We start from the raw sequence: 17,807 nt of genomic DNA, 5'->3' as shown, positions 1-17,807 counted from the left end.
CTAAACTTTGAAATACACCATTCCTTCTCTCCTGGGATGCAGCCTGTCCCGCTGAGTTACTCCAGCATTTAGTGTCTATCTTCGAACTACAAGCTGTTTAGGTGGCACTAGGGACTAAGGGCTTTTCTTTTGTTTACACTAATATTATTTTTAAACATTTATTAAACTTACTTTGTTTGTTTTATTATGTTTATCTACTGAGTACTGTGTTTACAGACCTGTTATGCTGCTGGAAGCACAAATTTAATTGTTCCGTTTCAGTACATATGACAATTGAATACCCCTGACCCTTGATCTTTATTTAAGGTAATTATCAACCACTATCGTTTAAATTTAGCCCAAGAGATGTAAAAAGAATTTCATGAACTACAGGGAAATTGTTAGTGACAGCTTCACACATCAGTGCATTTTCAGTTTGACCACACAATGCCCTGCTAATACAGCTGTTTAGGAGGCTGATATTTCAATTTTTAAGTACATTTCCTATCCAACCACTGAAAGCTCATTCATCAAAATATCAAACTTGAACACTGATTAAAAACACAGGAAATCGTAAAATGGACCGAAGTCCCAACTTCTGAGAAAAATTAAAGAAACCAGAGGTACTCTTGAAATCCCAGGTGAAAGTTGCCAGGAAGAAAATCACATGCATTCATCAATGATGATGAGATTTTCAAAGTACGTCAAAGGTACTCAGTTGACGAGAAAAATTCATCCTGTCAAAGATTCATTTTGACTTACTGCAAACCCTGTTACCTGGCTTTTCTGTAACTTTTTAACAATTCCATCCTGCAGGCCTTCAAAGAAAAAAATCAAGATGTTTGCCAAGGAGCAAATATTGAAAAGAAAACAGTTTATTATACGTAAGTGATTCAACCTGTGATGACATGTTTCATATCCAGTTTGATTATACAAAAGAGATATTGCAGTTAAAATAATTATACATTGAATCTGTACAACTTGTCTGAATAAATGACTGAGGAACAATTCCTTGTATGGATCGTCTCTAACTTGAAGTTTTTCTGGTCTTGATGGGAAAGCAATTTACTCCTTTTCATTGCCTTTTTCTGTTTTCTTTAAAGCTGGCTTCTCTTTCCCCGATATGGCTGAAATCTGAAGAAAGGTCTCGACCCGAAATGTCACCTATCCAAATTCTCAAGAAATGCTGCCTGACCCACTGAGTGATTCCAGCAATTTGTGTGCATTTGATGGCTGATATCCTCTTTGGTAATTTTGCATTTTTAAGAGCATGCCAAACAAACTTTTGTTCGCATTTGCCTTCATCATTCTGCGACTAACCATGAACAATTTCAGAGTTATTATTACACTTCCTTACAAAATCATTTGCTACTTGATTATTACTTGATTGGTAATTGTTAATTTTATAAATTTGGCATCTGCCATTCATGACACCGTTATAACAATGCAGCAAAGAAGCTCCGCGTGGGTTCAGTAGTTGATAGAGGGTGTGATCCTGATAAGGTCAGTTAATCAAATCAATAGCATTGTGTCCCAGTGCATCTTCACCAAGACACTGACAACTATTTTAGTGGAGGATGCACCTAATCTTGTTAGTGCAATGGGTATGCACAGTGATGCAGCGATAGAGTTTCTGCCATACAGCACCAGAGATCTGGGTTCAATCCTAACTACGGGTGCTGCCTGTATGGGGTTTGTACAGAGTTTGTACTATCTCCATGTTAGCGTGTGGATTTTCTCTGGGTGCTCTGTTTTCCTCCCACACTCCAAAGACGTACAGATTTGTAGGTTAATTGACTTCTGTAGAATGTAATTTGTCCCTAGTGTGTCGGATACTGCTAGTGTACGGGATGATCGCTGGTGCGCCGAACGGCCTGCTTCAATGCTGTATATCTAAAGTGAGGATGCAATGAGCAATCAAGTTCAAGTTCAAGTTCAAGTGAGTTTATTGTCATGTGTCCCTGTGTAGGACAATGAAATTCTTGCTTTGCTTCAGCACACAGAACAGAGTAGGTATTTACTACAAAACAGATAAGTGTGTCCATATACCATAATATAAATATATACACACAAATAAATAAACTGATAAAGTGCAAATAACAGATAATGGGTTATTAATAATCAGAGTTTTGTCCGAGCCAGGTTTAATAGCCTGATGGCTGTGCGGAAGTAGCTATTCCTGAACCTGGTTGTTGCAGTCTTCAGGCTCCTGTACCTTCTACCTGAAGGTAGCAGGGAGATGAGCGTGTGGCCAGGATGGTGTGGGTCTTTGATGATACTGCCAGCCTTTTTGAGGCAGCGATTGCGATAAATCCCCTCGATGGAAGGAAGGTCAGAGCCGATGATGGACTGGGCAGTGTTTACTGCTTTTTGTCCAATCAATTTTGTCCAATCCAATCATGAACCGTGAGAGCAGCTGACCAGGGTAGGATCTCACCTTGCATTGGATGAGATGAGCCTAAAGATTGTAAGGAACAGGCTGAGGAGCAAGCCACGTAGTCCCTTGATGCTCCGCTTTGCTATTTTCCAGATTAACCTGCAATTAAACCACAATTTGCCTGATCCCAATATCCTCTTCATTATTACTGAACACCCAGAGACCTCTGAAGTACAGAATTCCAAAGAGTTATAGGTAAAGAAATTTCTCTTCTTCTCTTTTAAAATGTTGTTTCCTTAACGTGAGACAATACAACCAGTCCCTCCTCAACATGAGACCCTACACCCTAGTTCCAGACACCAGCTGGAAGAGAATCCTAGAATCATACAACACAGTAACCAACCCTTTGGCTTCAACAAGTCATGATCTGTCAAGAAGTTATCAAGATTAACTCTACACTCATCCTATTTTATTCTTCCCATGTTCCCATCAACTTCCCCCTGGATATAACACTCACCTACACACTAGGAGCTATTAAGAATAAGAGCTTAAGAATGTAGGAGCATGCATAGGCCACTCAGCTCCTCAAGTCTACCTTGCCCTTCATGGGTCATATCTCCCAGTTCACCATATTCCACAATTTGTTAATCTTTCAAACAAATTATCCATTTTCTCTTTAAATATCCCAAATTGAGCGAATTATAGAGATTCACCACCCTCAGTGAGAAGAAGTTCCTGGAAGCCTCAATTTTATATGACCATCCTCTTACCTAGTAACTATACCTCCTTTCAAGACTTTCACTAGTGGGATTATTTCACCGTCTAACCCGCCATGTCCCCTCAGAATCTTATATTTAGTTTAGTTTAGTTTAGTTTACAGATACAACATGGAAACAGGCCCTTCAGCCCACTGAGTTTGCGCCGACCAACAATCATCTGTACACTACTTCTATCTTATACACGAGGGACAATTTACAGAGGCAAATTAACCGACAAACCTGCACGTCTTTGGATTGTGGGAGGAAATCGGAGCACCCAGAGAATATCTACGCGGTCACACAGAGAATAAACAAACTCCGTAAAGACATTACCCGTAGCCTGGATCAAACCAACGTTGTAAGGCAGCAACTGTACTGCTGTGCCACTGTGCCACCCTGTTTCAATAAGATCACACCTCACTCTTCTAATCTCCAAAATATGGATCCAATATCTTTAGTCACTTATGATCGGACAAACCTCTCATTCCATCAATTTTCAAATTAATATCTTTTGAACCACCTCTCAATGCCAGTATATCCTTTCTTACACAAGAAAACCAAGGAGGTGATGGTATTGCAGGTGTGACCAGGTCATCTACCAACCCACATGTCTTTGGGATGTGGGATGTCTGTTTCTAACCGGAAGCCTGGCAGTGGTTGAGCAGCCACAAGCTCAGCAGCAGTTGCCCTCTGTGAACACACAGACTAGCTTCTAACACTTTTAAAAGGTATAAAACCATCATAGCGATTTCTTAAAGCACGAGTGTCCCAATTTCACAATTTGTTTTGTGGACAGCCAAAATGGAAGCACCCACTTAAAACATCATAAATGGATGAAATCCATTCTCTAGATGGAAGTCGCATGTTCTCAGGTCAAGTTTGAGAATCAATATTCAGACGAGGAGGTGAAGAGGGAGAAGAAGAAATGGCATTAAGTATAGGCCAGTCTGTGCATGATTGAAGGAAAAATCACATTTAAGGGTGATACTATCCAATTAATTTCTGTCCGTTTTTCTGGTGCGGTGGTGATAGAAATCTTGCAGTTAATAACTTGCCCGAGCTGTGATGTGGAGAATGCTCAGGCTAGGAACAAAGAGTCATAGAGCCATAGAGTCATACAGCATCGAAAACAGGCCCTTCAGCCTAACTTGCCCACACCAACCAACATATCCCATCTACACTAGTCCCATTTGCTTGCATTTGTCCCATATCCCTCTAAACCTATCTTTTCCACATACCTGTCTACATTTTTCTTAAATGTTACGCTGCCTCAACTACCTGCTCCAGCACCTCGTTCCCTCCACCCACCACCCTTGGTGTATAAAAAGTTATGCCTGGGGTACCTATTAAATCTTTCCCCCCTCACTTTAAACCTATGCCTTCTGGTTCTCGATTCCCATACTCTGGGCAAGAGATTCTGTGCGCTTACCAAATCTATTCCACTCATGGTTTCGTACACCTCTTTAAAATCACCCTATTTCCCCCTGCACTCCAAGGAATAGAATCCTAGCCAGCTCAACCTTTCCCTACATCTCAGACCTGGCAACATCCTCGCCAATCTTCTCTGCACCCTTTACACCCTTGCAATCCTCAAAATATAATGGGGGAAGAAAAATTGCAAATTATTTAGTCATTACAAGATAAAGTAACAGATTGTGAGAAAGAAATGGGATTATAGCCTTACGAGGAAATAATTGCATATTATCTCCTAAAATTTGGAAAATAATGTTCTGAAATATAATTCAGATACAAATATTCCAATAGAAACAGCTGTTGAAAAATCACAAACAATTATGTCTCTGCAAATCACCTCATATTGAACTAATATTCACTATTACGCATGAATGATCTTGATTATCTACTTATTTTTAAAGAATGGATATGGTTAACAAATATTTATCAATTATATTCTTGGTAAAATAGATTTCACCACTAAGATTTGCATTGCAACCCTAATTAAGAGTAGGATAAGGTTAATGTTTTTGAAATGACCATATTAAAAACATACAACTTAAAAAAAATATGGAGTAGAAAGCATGCTCCAGAAATGCATATATTATTATTGTGGTTACCTGAAGTGCATGGTATCCAATTTATACATGTTAAACACTCATTACAACTGGAAGAGAAGCCAATGATTATATATCAAAGCATAAAACAATTATAGATTATAATCACAATGCATAGTCAATGTCATGTCATTGGTTCATACTCAAATCTCTAAAGACTTCATCGATCTTTTCATTTTGTTGCTTCATTTTATTAGCCAATAATTTTTGCAAATTTTTAAAAAGCGACATGAAAATTTGATGGGATCACATTGTCATATATTTAAATATAGCATAACTAAAGACTGCAAAGCTTTCAAACTTTTGACCCATTCTCTCATTTTGATCTCGCAACATCTTTTCTGTTTTTTTGTAAATAGTGAAATGTTCATCCCATCCTTGTCAACTTAAGAAGATAGCTGTATATTTTGGTAACCAAAACATTTCCTGATTAATGGCAGCCACTCACCAACCCCTTGACCTGACTGATGACAGCTAGCAAAAATAATGTTGTTATTATTTAAAACAAAGTACTACAAGATTCGTAGGAATCTCCATAGATTGCTTCTTAGGTGTTTTAAAACAACCGGATAAAATGGAATCTCTACCTCAAGGTTTAGACTGGCGAAGGAAATTGTTATTTTTTATCCATCTGGCCAGCTTTTAGTGGATAGTTCTAATGCACAAGGTGTTTTCAGGAGTACACTAGCACTTGAAGTTCTTTGGCTGCCTTCATCAGTGTCAACTAATGTTTACACATGTACTCATCACACCATAACCTGCAGAGCAAAGAATCAGTGCAATATACCATATATCCCATTGGAAGTAAAACCACATAATAGTTGGAAAGATAAAGATCAGTGGCACCCATCTCCCAGATACATTTTAGCACTGAGTAATTTCCTGCCTTCTTCACAGTATGACCAAAATGCAATAGGATAAATAAACTTAAACCTACTCATCACCTTAATATCATTCTGTCACATTAATGAACGAGGCTCGAACATTTGTCAGTACAAACAATACATCCGACAAGGAAAGAATTTTACAGAAACTAGTTCCAGGAAGAATGAAATTGAATGAAATCACGATGTTATGAAAAAAGCATAGTCAAAAATTAACTTTTACTGTGCAGAAAAACTGGAACTAGTTAGGTGAAGTTCTTCTCGGATAATTATCCTAATCAGAAGAGATAAGATGCTATCATTTCTTAAATATAATTACTTACAGTTGTCCTACCATGGTGATCCCCAGCTATCGAACATAGCAAATAGCTAACATTAAGTTAGTAGCTAAAGTTCTGAACAACAGATTGCTAGAAAATAATTCCAATATATGTAATTATGTTTCCATCCAATTTCTTAGGAGTTGGAACACCCGAGTTACTGCTAGATATTAGATATTATCTTTGTACTTACCCTTTGCATCAAATCCCTAAATTATTCATCCATTTAAATGAAGTGGCTGCCAACTGCAGTACCACTAAATTATTGTATTTATGGAACAATTACAGCAGGACTGATTCTAATCAAATTTCACAGTAGGAGTATAGTAACATATAGGCTGGATTTTACAATGTAAGTAGTGTTCTTTATCAGCACTAACATTTTGTGCTTGGCACTAGCAATGACATTTCTTACATTGGCTGCAAGATGTCTCTGATGTGCATTTTTTCTTTAAATAAACAGATCCTTCACTGGATCAACCAGGAGACCATAGCTGTGGAGCTAGCTGATCATATCTATGAAGGATCACATGTCTACTGTGCATGAAGTGCTGAATAGAAGAGTGCAGCAGGTTAGAAGAGTGCAGACAGGTGTTGGCTGCAACCTTCATTTAGGTGGCCTCATTTCCAACACTTCTAATAAAGTCTGATGTTTTACACAATCAGCAGTCTTGGCCATTGACCCAGATGTCTAAGCTATTTGTGTTGGAGGATGTTGCTAAGTAAAGCGCAACCAAAATTCTATGAAAATGAATTAAATGTTGAGATATTTATGACGAGCCAATATCCAAGACCCTCCTTTGCACTGAGTCTCTAAGATTCTAAAAGTCTGATGAGGGGTCTCGGCCCGAAGCATCTCCTATCCATATTCTCCAGAGATGCTGCCTGACCTGCTAAGTTCCTCCAGCACTTTTGTAGATATTCTTTATACAGAAGCATCATGCATATCACAAAACAAACGTGTAAACTGGAACCAGGCCATCGGTAGAGAAAGGAACGCATAGAGACAATTGTACACCAGACAGGCAAAAGGTAACAATCATACATTGACTTCTACTTCTGATATTAGGTTCCATTGAGTTCAACAGAAAATGTGCTTGGGGGTTAATTGTAACTACTGAATAGACAGGTCCAGGAGCTTGATGCCCCTTAGGAAACGAATGGCAAAGACATTTTGAGTCCCTGATCTCATTTAAATCAAAGCTGAGATATATGAGCTGATAAATTCTTCTTTTATTTTCCAAAAGCCAATTCAGATAAGGGGAAGGGATAGGGAGGTGTGAGAAGAGGCAAGCATTCAAATTACTAGTGTTCCAGATATCTAGGTCCAGTGGAGTTCTCCTGCTCATAGTAACAAAAATAACATAAAACAATGTTCAACGTCGTCCATTGTCAATAAATATATCAAGGACAACCCCAAAACGCTGGAGTAATTCAGCGGGCCAGGCAACAATCCTGCAGAATATGGATATGCGATGTTTCAGGTTAGGACCCTTCTTCCTAAAGAAGCCATCTATCGTGTTCTCCAGGGATGCTGCCTAACCCGCTGAGTTACTCCAGCATTTTTGTGTTTTTCCCTGATATTTATTTGTTCATTTACATAGTTCATGCAGGAGACAAGATCATTTCATGTATACTCTACTTTAAATTTTTTTTTAATGAGTCCATTACAGGATTGGATAGAAGATTGGCTTACACATGCCTAAGTATTCACCCATTTTGCTTCAAAGTGGTTGAATAAAATCCTTGTTCCTTGTCCTCTGCCAGAACTACATTGTAAACAGCTAACAAAATACATGCAGGAACGGAAGATGTCTCCTTGGGGAACTATTTGGCATCCCATCAGCATCTCACCTCAATAAATCAGATAAAAGTTGGCACCTTAATGTGCTGATGATAGTAACACTTTTGATAAACTGAGCGAAATTTGAAGTTGTTCCGAGGCTTCACGGCTCATATGCATGGTTTTGAATACATTTTGCCTATGGTGTAGGAAGACAGAGACATTCCATTGCCAGCCCCAGATCAGGTTATGTGCCTTCCCCATTTATGTGACATTCATCATGAGTGGGAGTTTGGCTATATCCTATCTCCAACAGTAAATAGTTAAAGTATTAAAATCCAGTAAAGCATCTCAAGTTACAAATGTGTAAGAAAATAATAAATCATTGTCATAAATCAATGTCTGCAAACATAATAGCCCTGGTGTTAATAGGATTTTCAATAGAATAGCACAGAACACGTGCAAGTCAACACCAAGGGTTTGACACCAGTTGTGCTCCAGGGCACACTGCTGTGCATAAATATAAGCATTACTTGGCCATGTCACATAAAGAACTGAATGATTTATCCTTATCTAGATCTGATGAGTTGTTGGGTGATTAATAATAACCCAGCTGGGATGCCAGAGGTGGAGATGTAAATGAAAAGAGCATGCACAAAGCAGCAAATGAGCTTTATTTCCCTTCTTCACACCTTGTCGACCACTAACCTAGACTTGATGGTTGGGTAATGGTACAGGGTTCCAGACAGAATCTCAGTAATGCACCCATACTGTCCAACTGTACTTCATAGTTCAGCCTCCTCATCACAGCAATTAAACGTAAACGCCAGTCAAGGGTAATTCCGTCATACCTCAGGTAAGGAGATCAAAACTGTAAGCAACATTTTTGTAAGGATGGCTAAAGGGCATAAGGCAAGGCTGGCAGGTTTAGGGTACCCTGGTTGATGAGCGATATTCAGATTCCTGTAAAAAAAAAAGAAGGGGGCATAGGTCAGATATAGGCAGCTGAGATCAAGTGAATCCCCTGAAGAATGCAAATCATATGGGAATGTACAGAAGCGGGAAATCAGAAGGACAAAAAAAGACGTGAGATAGCTCTGGCAGACAAGATAAAGGAAAATCCTAAGAGATTCTACAGCCATATTAAGAGCAAAAGAAGAACAAGAGAATCAGATACCCTTAAGAATGCTATTGAGCATCTATGTGTTGAGCCACAGGAGATGGGCCAGATAGTCAATGAGTACTTATTGAGGGCCATAGTAATGGAATTGAGGGAAATGAGTAGTGATATGTTGCACCATATCCAAATTACAAAAGAGGTGCTAGTAGTCTTAAAGAATCTCAATGTGGATAAATTTGCAGGGAACTGAACGTATCCTTGGACATTATGGGGGGGGGGGAGAGGGAGAGGGAGAGGGAGAGGGAGAGGGAGAGGGAGAGGGAGAGGGAGAGGGAGAGGGAGAGGGTGAGGGAGAGGGAGGGGTGGGGGTGAGCGGCGGGTGCAAGTGGAGTCGAGGTTATCGTTCCGGCTTGCCTACCGGTCCGTTCCTGTACTTTTCTCGTTCTTGCTCAGGAGGGTGAGGGAGAGGATGGAAGCCGCTGTACCCTCCGTGCCTCCCAACCGCCAACAGCCAACTGCCCAACCGGCCCAACTGTCCCATCTACTCCAGTCTCACCTGCCTGTGTTTGGCCCATATCCCTCTAAACCTATCTTATCCATGTTCCTGTCAAAATATTTCTTAAGCAAAGGAAAACATTGTTGAACTCTGGCAGACATATTTGCATTTTCTTTGGTCATATGGGGAGATACCAGACTGGAGCATGGCTAATGTTGTACCATTATTTAAGATGGGCTAAATGGGCAAGGCAGGGAACTACGGTGAGCCTCTCATCAGTGGAGGGTAAGTTACTGGAGGGAATTCTGATGGACAGGATCTATCACTATTTTGATATGTAAGGTTTGACTAGTCAAGTCGTCAAGTCAATTTTATTTCTATAGCACATTTAAAAACAACTCTCATTGACCAAAGTGCTTTACATTAGTGCAGGTACTAACGTGCTACAAACAGTGGTACATAGATCAACAATACATACATAAATACATACATACAGCACTCCCTCAGAGGACCTCAAGAAAGGCTTGTGAGTAGAAAAAAAGTTTTAAGTCTAGACTTAAAAGAGTCAATGGAGGGGGCAGTTCTGATGGGAAGAGGGATGCTGTTTCATAGTCTCGGTGCTGCAGCCGCAAAAGCGTGGTCGCCCCTGAGCTTATGCCTAGACCGCGGGATGGCCAGTAACCCCAAGTCAGCCGACCTGAGGGACCTGGAGGTGGTATGGTGGATTAGCAGATATTTGATGTAGGTGGGGGCAAGTCCGTTAAGGCTTTGTATACATAAAGAAGGAGCTAGAAATTGACTCGGAACCGCGCTGGGACCAGTGGAGAGGGACCAGAATCGGGGTGATGTGGTCCCTTTTTCGGGTGCCCGTCAGGAGTCTCGCTGCTGCGTTTTGGACCAATTGCAGGCAGGACAGGGAAGATTGGCTACTGCCAGTGTAAAGGGAGTTGCAGTTATCTAGGCGGGAGGAGATAAATGAGTGGGTGATCTTTTCGAGGTCGTCAAATTGTTTTATTTTAGCTATTGTCCGAAGCTGGAAGAAGCTAGCTTTTACCACGGCATTTAATTTTTGTCAAATTTTAACGCGGAGTCAAATATCACGCCAAGGTTTTTGACGTGAGGTTTGAGTAATGGGGTAAGGCTTCTAAGGCTGCAGCTATCATTTTGATGGAGTCCGAGGGGCCGAGTAGGATGACCTCAGACTTGTTCTCGTTTAGTTGGAGGAAGTTCTGGGCCATCCAACACTTTATATCCTCGAGGCAGTGGATAAGGTTAAGTAGATTTGAACGGCTGTTGGGTTTCAGGGGGAGATAGAGTTGTGTATCGTCTGCATAGCAGTGGAAGGTAATGCCGTGCCTTTGAATTACTTGGCCTAAGGGGAGCATATACAGGGAGAAGAGAATGGGGCCTAGGATGGGGCCTTGTGGAACCCCGCAGCAAAGGCTAGCTGGGGAGGAGAAAGAGTTGCCTATGTTTGTAGAGAAACTCCTATCTTTGAGGTAGGAGACGAACCAGCTCAGGGCAGTGCCATCAATACCAACCCCGTACCGGAGACGGTCAATTAGGATGGTGTGGTCGACTGTATCAAATGCTGCGCTGAGGTCAAGAAGGTGCAGGATTGCAGTCGCCGGAGTCAATGGTGAGAAGTAGGTCATTATGTACCTTCAACAAGGCAGACTCTGTGCTGTGGTGGGCCCTGAAACCTGATTGGAAAGTTTCCATTATGGTATTTTGGTGTAGGTAAGGCATAAGTTGATTTAAAATTACCTTTTCAAGGACTTTTGAAAGGAAAGGCAGTTTGGAAATAGGTCTGTAGTTGCTAGGCAAGGTGGGGTCTAGGTTATGTTTTTTCAAGAGGGGCTAGACCACCGCATGCTTGAAGCAGGTTGGAACAGTGCCAGTGGACAGAGAACTGTTGATGATAGCGAGGATGCTGGGACCGGCTATTGCAATGACATCCTTCAGAAGGGCAGAAGGGACAACGGTGAGGGGGCAGGTAGCAGGTTTCATGGTGGTGACCAGCTTTACAAGGGAGGGTAGAGTAACAGGTTGGAAACAGTCTAATTTAGAAGAACAGACCAATGAGAAAGCTAGGTCACGGATGGGAGGGGAAATATTCGTTCTGATGTTCTTAACTTTGCTGGTGAAAAAAGGAGTAGTAAATTCTTCACACTTAGCAGGGGAGCCAGCTAAGCTGGTACTGGGGGCAGGACATATGACAGAGGTAATGGTACTAAAAAGGACCTTGGAGTTATGGCCGTTTTTGGAAATAAAGTTGGTAAAGTATTGTGTTCTTGCAGACTTTAATGCTACCTGGTATTTGAGAAGATTGTTTCTCATAAGTTCAAAGGAATTTTGAAGCGTTGGATTTCTGTTCTGATTTTCTGCACTCAATAATTTCTGTATTACAAATTGGGAGACCAGACGATACCACCAGGTCGAGTGTATGGCCAAGTTTGTGCGTGGGTCCAGTGGTAAGTAGAGTCAGATTGAAGGACTCAACCAGGTTCATAAATTCACTCACAAGAGGCTTAGTGAGACAGCAGACATGAATGTTAAAGCCACCAAGAATCGGTCAAATTTGGGCCACAAGCTAGCAATAAGATCCATTAAAAGTGGACAGATTAGACCAACTATAATTAGTTGATGTTCAAAACTGGAGAAATGATCAGCGTTCAGGAGGCAGCAGTTGAAATGTTTCTTAAACACAGTGGCTAGGACCCCACCCCGACCAGAGAGCCTAGGCGAGCTGAAAAGGTAACATTTATCAGGACAGAGTTCCATGAGTGGAGCAAGCTCACTAGGATTAAGCCAGGTTTCTGTGACCAGTAGGAAGTCCAATACACGTGCGGTGAAGAAGTCGTTGAGGATGAAGGTTTTGCTCAGCAAGGATCTCGCGTTGATCAGAGCCACTTTAGCAGGGACTGCAGGTAAGTTGTGGTTCGGTAGCGGCTCCCACGCCAGTGGGCGGAGGTTCAGGGAGACCACGCCGCTGCGTTTCACACATGGCCTGGTTGGGAGCCTGCGGGCTGACAGACCGGGAAGATCGACCGGAGAGAGGCATACCTGGGCTCGAGGGACCGTCGATGGATGGATGGAGCGTTAGGGCCGACCAGATCCGTCTTCACAGTGCTGGGCGAGGTAAGCGAGGTAAGCTGATGTTGAACAGGCGCGGGCGAGAGTCTTCAACCATTCCAGGGCGCCCACACGTTTACTCTGCCTCCTGGCTTGGTGGGTGCGGTGGCGGCCGCAAGGCCGAGCCCGTACACCCACCGGGAGCCGAGCGAGGAGTGAGCGATAGGGGAAGCTATGTCCGGGGCTTTGTCTGGGGCCTCGGATGAAGAATTCGACGACAGAGGCTCGGATGTCCAGGAGTGTTTGGCGTTTGTAGGCCAGGATTGACTGCAGGCCATACGGGCGGTTGAGGTTGAGGTTGAGGTTGCTTTTTCCGGGGCTTTGTCCAGATGGGAGACGACGGGCAGCCAAACACAACGGCGTGGATATCTTGAAAAACCTGGAAAAATTAAGGATAGTCAGCATGGCTTTGAGAATGGGAAATCATGTCTCCTCATGCTGAGAGAGTTTTTGAGGAGGCAACCAAGAGAATTGGCAGGGTTATAGCCGCTGACCATATGTAGCTAATACAGTTAGTAAATTTGCAAATGTCGCCAAAATCCTACATACTAGGGACAGTTTCCAATTTTTACCGAAGCCAATTAACCTACAAACCTGTACATCTACAGAATGTGGAAGGAAACTGGAACTCCCGGAGAAAACCCATGTGGACACAAGGAGAACATAGGCTCTGTACGGAGAACACCCGTAAAATGGTCCATGTTTTCCATGGTTTGCCCTGAAACTTTATTATCAGAAGGCAGTGTTTCAGGCAGTGGAAATAGAATGGATGGGGACCTTTGCTTTTCGAATGGTGATTGTAAGGCCCACCCCCTCATATATGCTTTAGTCAATGAGTCAATAGTGGTTTATTGCTTGGACTAGTCATTTGGTTGATATGTGACAACCTTCATGACAGCTGCAATTATTTTTTTCGATATGATCCAAGATATTGTCAACATCAGCAGGTGAGCACATGAAGAAGTCTTGTAAAAAGGAAGCAATATGTCCCCATTCTGTTTGTTACCATGTGAGAGGATCTGTCATGATTCACAGTATTGTCCAACTTAGTTAACCACTGTTGAATGAGTGAGAGCCACCCACATGTTTTGACATCGGACATTTGATATAGGGATGCCATATATTTGAGGGGACTTAGTCATTTGCTGTTTAATAAGCTCATAGGTCACATTGTTATTTTCTTAGTTTTATGTGGTAAGACTTAATAACACAGGAGCACAATACTCACTAACAGAAGTAACATTGCACCAGGCGATGCCTGCATGAATTGAACAGCAAGTTTTTGTAGGAGAGAAAATGTGGTCTTGACCTCTGATCTGATGGGTCTTAGTGTATGCAGACGAGGTTTATAGTCTAGGTCAATTGCCACCCATTGTCCATTTAAAAAGATCTTCAGAATTCTTTAATCATTGATATGATTATGAGGGAAATATAACCGGGACATTTTTATTGGATTAAGATGATGTTTTTCAGTACTGTGTGTTTTTAAATCAGATTAAATCCTGCTATCAATCATTTCCTGATGAGTTTGCGCCAAATGAGCAAAACTGGATGAGGCTCTTACAGTCACGATCTATGTTTGTGTTGCTGATGTTTTCCAGGTGTCAGGTGTCAAGGGTCATTCACTGCAAATTTAAGCCCATGCAGATGCAACTTGGGAGCACAGATTTCAACATGAAGACCGTCTCGGGAGAAGAAAAAAAGCACATTGGGCTAAGATTAAGATCATGCACAACTCAAGATTTAAAGGTATACTATTCTGATATTGGGAAACTTGACAGGTCAGATCCAGAAATGGCTGAGTGTTCAAACAGTTATATGAATGAAATCTCTGCCTCCAGTGGGAGAGTCTAGGACCAGAGGTCGTAGCTTCAGAATAAAAGGATGTATCTTTAGGAAGGAGATCTTTAGGAGGAAGAATGTATTAGTCAGATGGTAGTGAATCTCAAATTCATTGCCACAGATGGCTGTGCAGGCCAGGTCAATGGATATTTTTAAGACAGAGATTTACAGATGCTTGATTAGTACAGGTGTTAGGAGTAATGGAGAGAAGACAGGAGAATGGGGTTAGGAGGGAGAGATAGATCAGCCATGATTGAATGGCAGCGCAGACTTGATAAGCCGAATGGCCTAATTCTGCTCCTATAAATTATGAACATGAATTTATAAACGTATGAACTCTGCAGGTGTAGAAACTCTATGGTTATGGCATTTGCAGACCACCAAGTATTTGGATTCAGCCCTGATGCACCTGGTCCTTCGTGATTAGCCGGCCACATCTATTTTGTGCTGTACGACTCCATGGCTGTGAATCTCTATGCTTTGTTGCTTGGAGTAAATAGTCAATGGTTATGTCACAATCTCTATGACAACTGCACTGAATTTGACCTTTGACCTAATCTGGGATCTTTGATTTATGACCCATCCTAAGGCCTCTGTGTAATAGTACTGAAGCATTCGTTCTATCAGCAGATCAGCCGTTAAATAACACAACAAAACAAAGTTTGTGGTCTCAAACTAACTTTTTGATTTGGATTGGTTTACTATTATTGTCATGTGTACCAATGCATGATGAAAAGCTTTTGTTTGCATGCTATCCAAATAAATCAGATTGTACTATACTATACATGATGAATCAAGCCATATAGAAGTACAACAGGTGATGCAAAAAAAATAACAGAGTGACAGTAACAGAGTGACAATAGCATAGCACAAAAAACTGTTTTACAGCATTGTAGCAGTACAGTTGCAAGGAGAAAAGTCCAGCGTCCGTAATGAGGTAGGTTGGAAGATTGGATTGAACATGATCCCACCGTCAATGTAAACTATGTTTACATATTCTGTTGTGTTGCCACAAGTAAGAATTTCTTTGTTCTGTCTGGGACATAAGACAATAAAACACTATTGATTCTTGACTCTTGACTCATCCCTCCTGCTTCCCTTTCTGCATTTGGCAGGGACCACTTACTTCATGAGTCTGTGAGCCATTCTCCCATACCAGGCCACCACTCTCTATCCCATACATCTGCAGGATTTACAACATCTCTCCATTCAATCTTTCCCTTCCCACCATCCAGGGATCCAAGAAATCATTGCAGGGGAAGTAGTGATTCATTCACAATTCTTCTAGTTGATTCTACTGTGTTCATTTTTCATCACATGGCCTTCTCTGCATCAGAGATAACAAACGCAGACTGGGTAACACATTGCTACACATTGCATCTGTGCTCTGCTGGTAGGAGTGACCCTAAGCTTTGGGTTGTCTGTCATTTGTATTCCTCATCCCCTTTCCTCCCCGACTTCCTGCACTGTTATAACAAGGACCAAGGTCATGTCAAAATTATTTTATCTCGGCTTCTCTGCAGGACTCAGTATTGAATTCTTCAAACTTCAGATAACTTGCTTTTTCTTTCTGCTTGTGTCAGGAATGGCCATTTGTGCTTGCCATTCCTTTCTCCAATCTTTTTTTCCTACTACAGTATTTGGATATTCTGGCTTGGTCAGCACATCTGCCCAGGCCCGACTATAAAACATCACTGGACTTCACAACATTAGCAATACATTGAGTAGAATGCAAACTTAACTGTCCATTCACCGGTGACATAATTGCAACCTGAATAACCCCCAGCTGCTCCTCACAGCCAGCATTGTTGCTTGAATACTTGTTGCTGTACTGTAACATAATTCTTCACAGAATTAATCGTTCTAGAAATGTTTAAGAGTAGCTCAAACGTGACAAGGTGTGGATTGTCCCTGTTTTTTTTAATGTAGCTGTTACCCAAGCTTCCTAACATAACTGTGTCAAAGAACATAATGGCTGACAACTGCTCAAATCTGGACTAATCATTATCCCATTTATAGTATTACGGGAGCAGCACCACGCGTTAGAAGTAGTTAATTACAACATTAGAGGTAGTAGGATATCTGAAACACAGATTAGTTTTACTGTAAAGATGCTGTTGCAATAAGGGTATCTCTTGGTGGACTGGAAGTAAAATACATTATTCACTAAAAGACTGATTTACTTTTGCATATTTTTGACTTTCAGAAATTGGATAAAGGCAGAGGAAATGTAAATTGCTTTGTTATGAAGTACATTGGCCGAAGGTTTGAAATGTGAGAGATTTTGTGTGTATGAAAAAGACAGGTGTAAAATGACTATTTGTTATCCACTTCTATGTAATGGCCAACCATTCGTTCTCCTGCTCCAAGTTGTGAAATCAGGTTATGCAGTGGCTGTAGACTATAGCGAGAACATGGAAGCGACCATTTCATAACCTCCTTCATTCCTAAATTCTCAATGCAGTCAAAATAATGGGACTGCCATGAGAAATCTAGATTTAGTGCCCCCAGCAGACTTAATTAAAACATCTCAAAGTATTAAGAAGATCACAAGATGGGCAGGGAAAGGCCATTATTTTGCAGGATCATACAGAATGGTATCCACAGCATGTATCTGCTACTAGGGATACTTGTTGCCACTCACGTAGTAATTAGGATTGATTTTTTTTGTTCGAATTAATTGCATTAGACAATAGACAATAGGTGCAGGAGTAGGCCATTTGGCCCTTCAAGCAATGTGATCATGGCTGATCATCCACAATCAGTACCCCGTTCCTGCCTTCTCACCATATCCCCTGACTCCACTGTCTTTAAGAGCTCTATCTAACTATCTTGAAAGCATCCAGAGAAATGGCCTCCACTACCTTCTGAGGCAGAGAATTCCACAGATTCACAATTCTCTGGGTGAAAGAGTTTTTCCTCATCTCCGTTCTAAATGGCCTACCCCTTATTCTTAAACTGTGGCCCCTGGTTGAGGTGACCATCTAAAAATAATTAGATTCTTGAAAATAAAATGTGTGTGCAGCTATTTTGTAGCAGCTATT

The 17,807-nt window shown here is 41.4% G+C and overlaps 1 long non-coding RNA gene across 5 annotated transcripts in view; it reads left to right on the top strand.

The window, feature by feature from the left end:
- The window catches only part of LOC116976042, a 62,617-nt gene extending 55,561 nt beyond the window's left edge, over window positions 1-7,056 (top strand). For 3 of the 5 annotated variants that reach the window (XR_004412857.1, XR_004412856.1, XR_004412858.1), the window contains exons 2-3: window positions 796-863; window positions 1,083-1,609. This is a non-coding gene — a long non-coding RNA (uncharacterized LOC116976042). Of the gene's footprint in view, window positions 1-795; window positions 864-1,082; window positions 1,610-6,850 lie in introns of those variants that run through there. The other 2 variants (XR_004412859.1, XR_004412855.1) reach the window with 2 other exon arrangements.
- Window positions 7,057-17,807: the final 10,751 nt, after the last annotated feature.

Source organism: Amblyraja radiata, chromosome 8, assembly GCF_010909765.2.
Source record: "Amblyraja radiata isolate CabotCenter1 chromosome 8, sAmbRad1.1.pri, whole genome shotgun sequence".
Taxonomy (NCBI): Eukaryota; Metazoa; Chordata; class Chondrichthyes; order Rajiformes; family Rajidae; genus Amblyraja; species Amblyraja radiata.
This window is presented reverse-complemented; position numbering and strand designations above follow the sequence as displayed.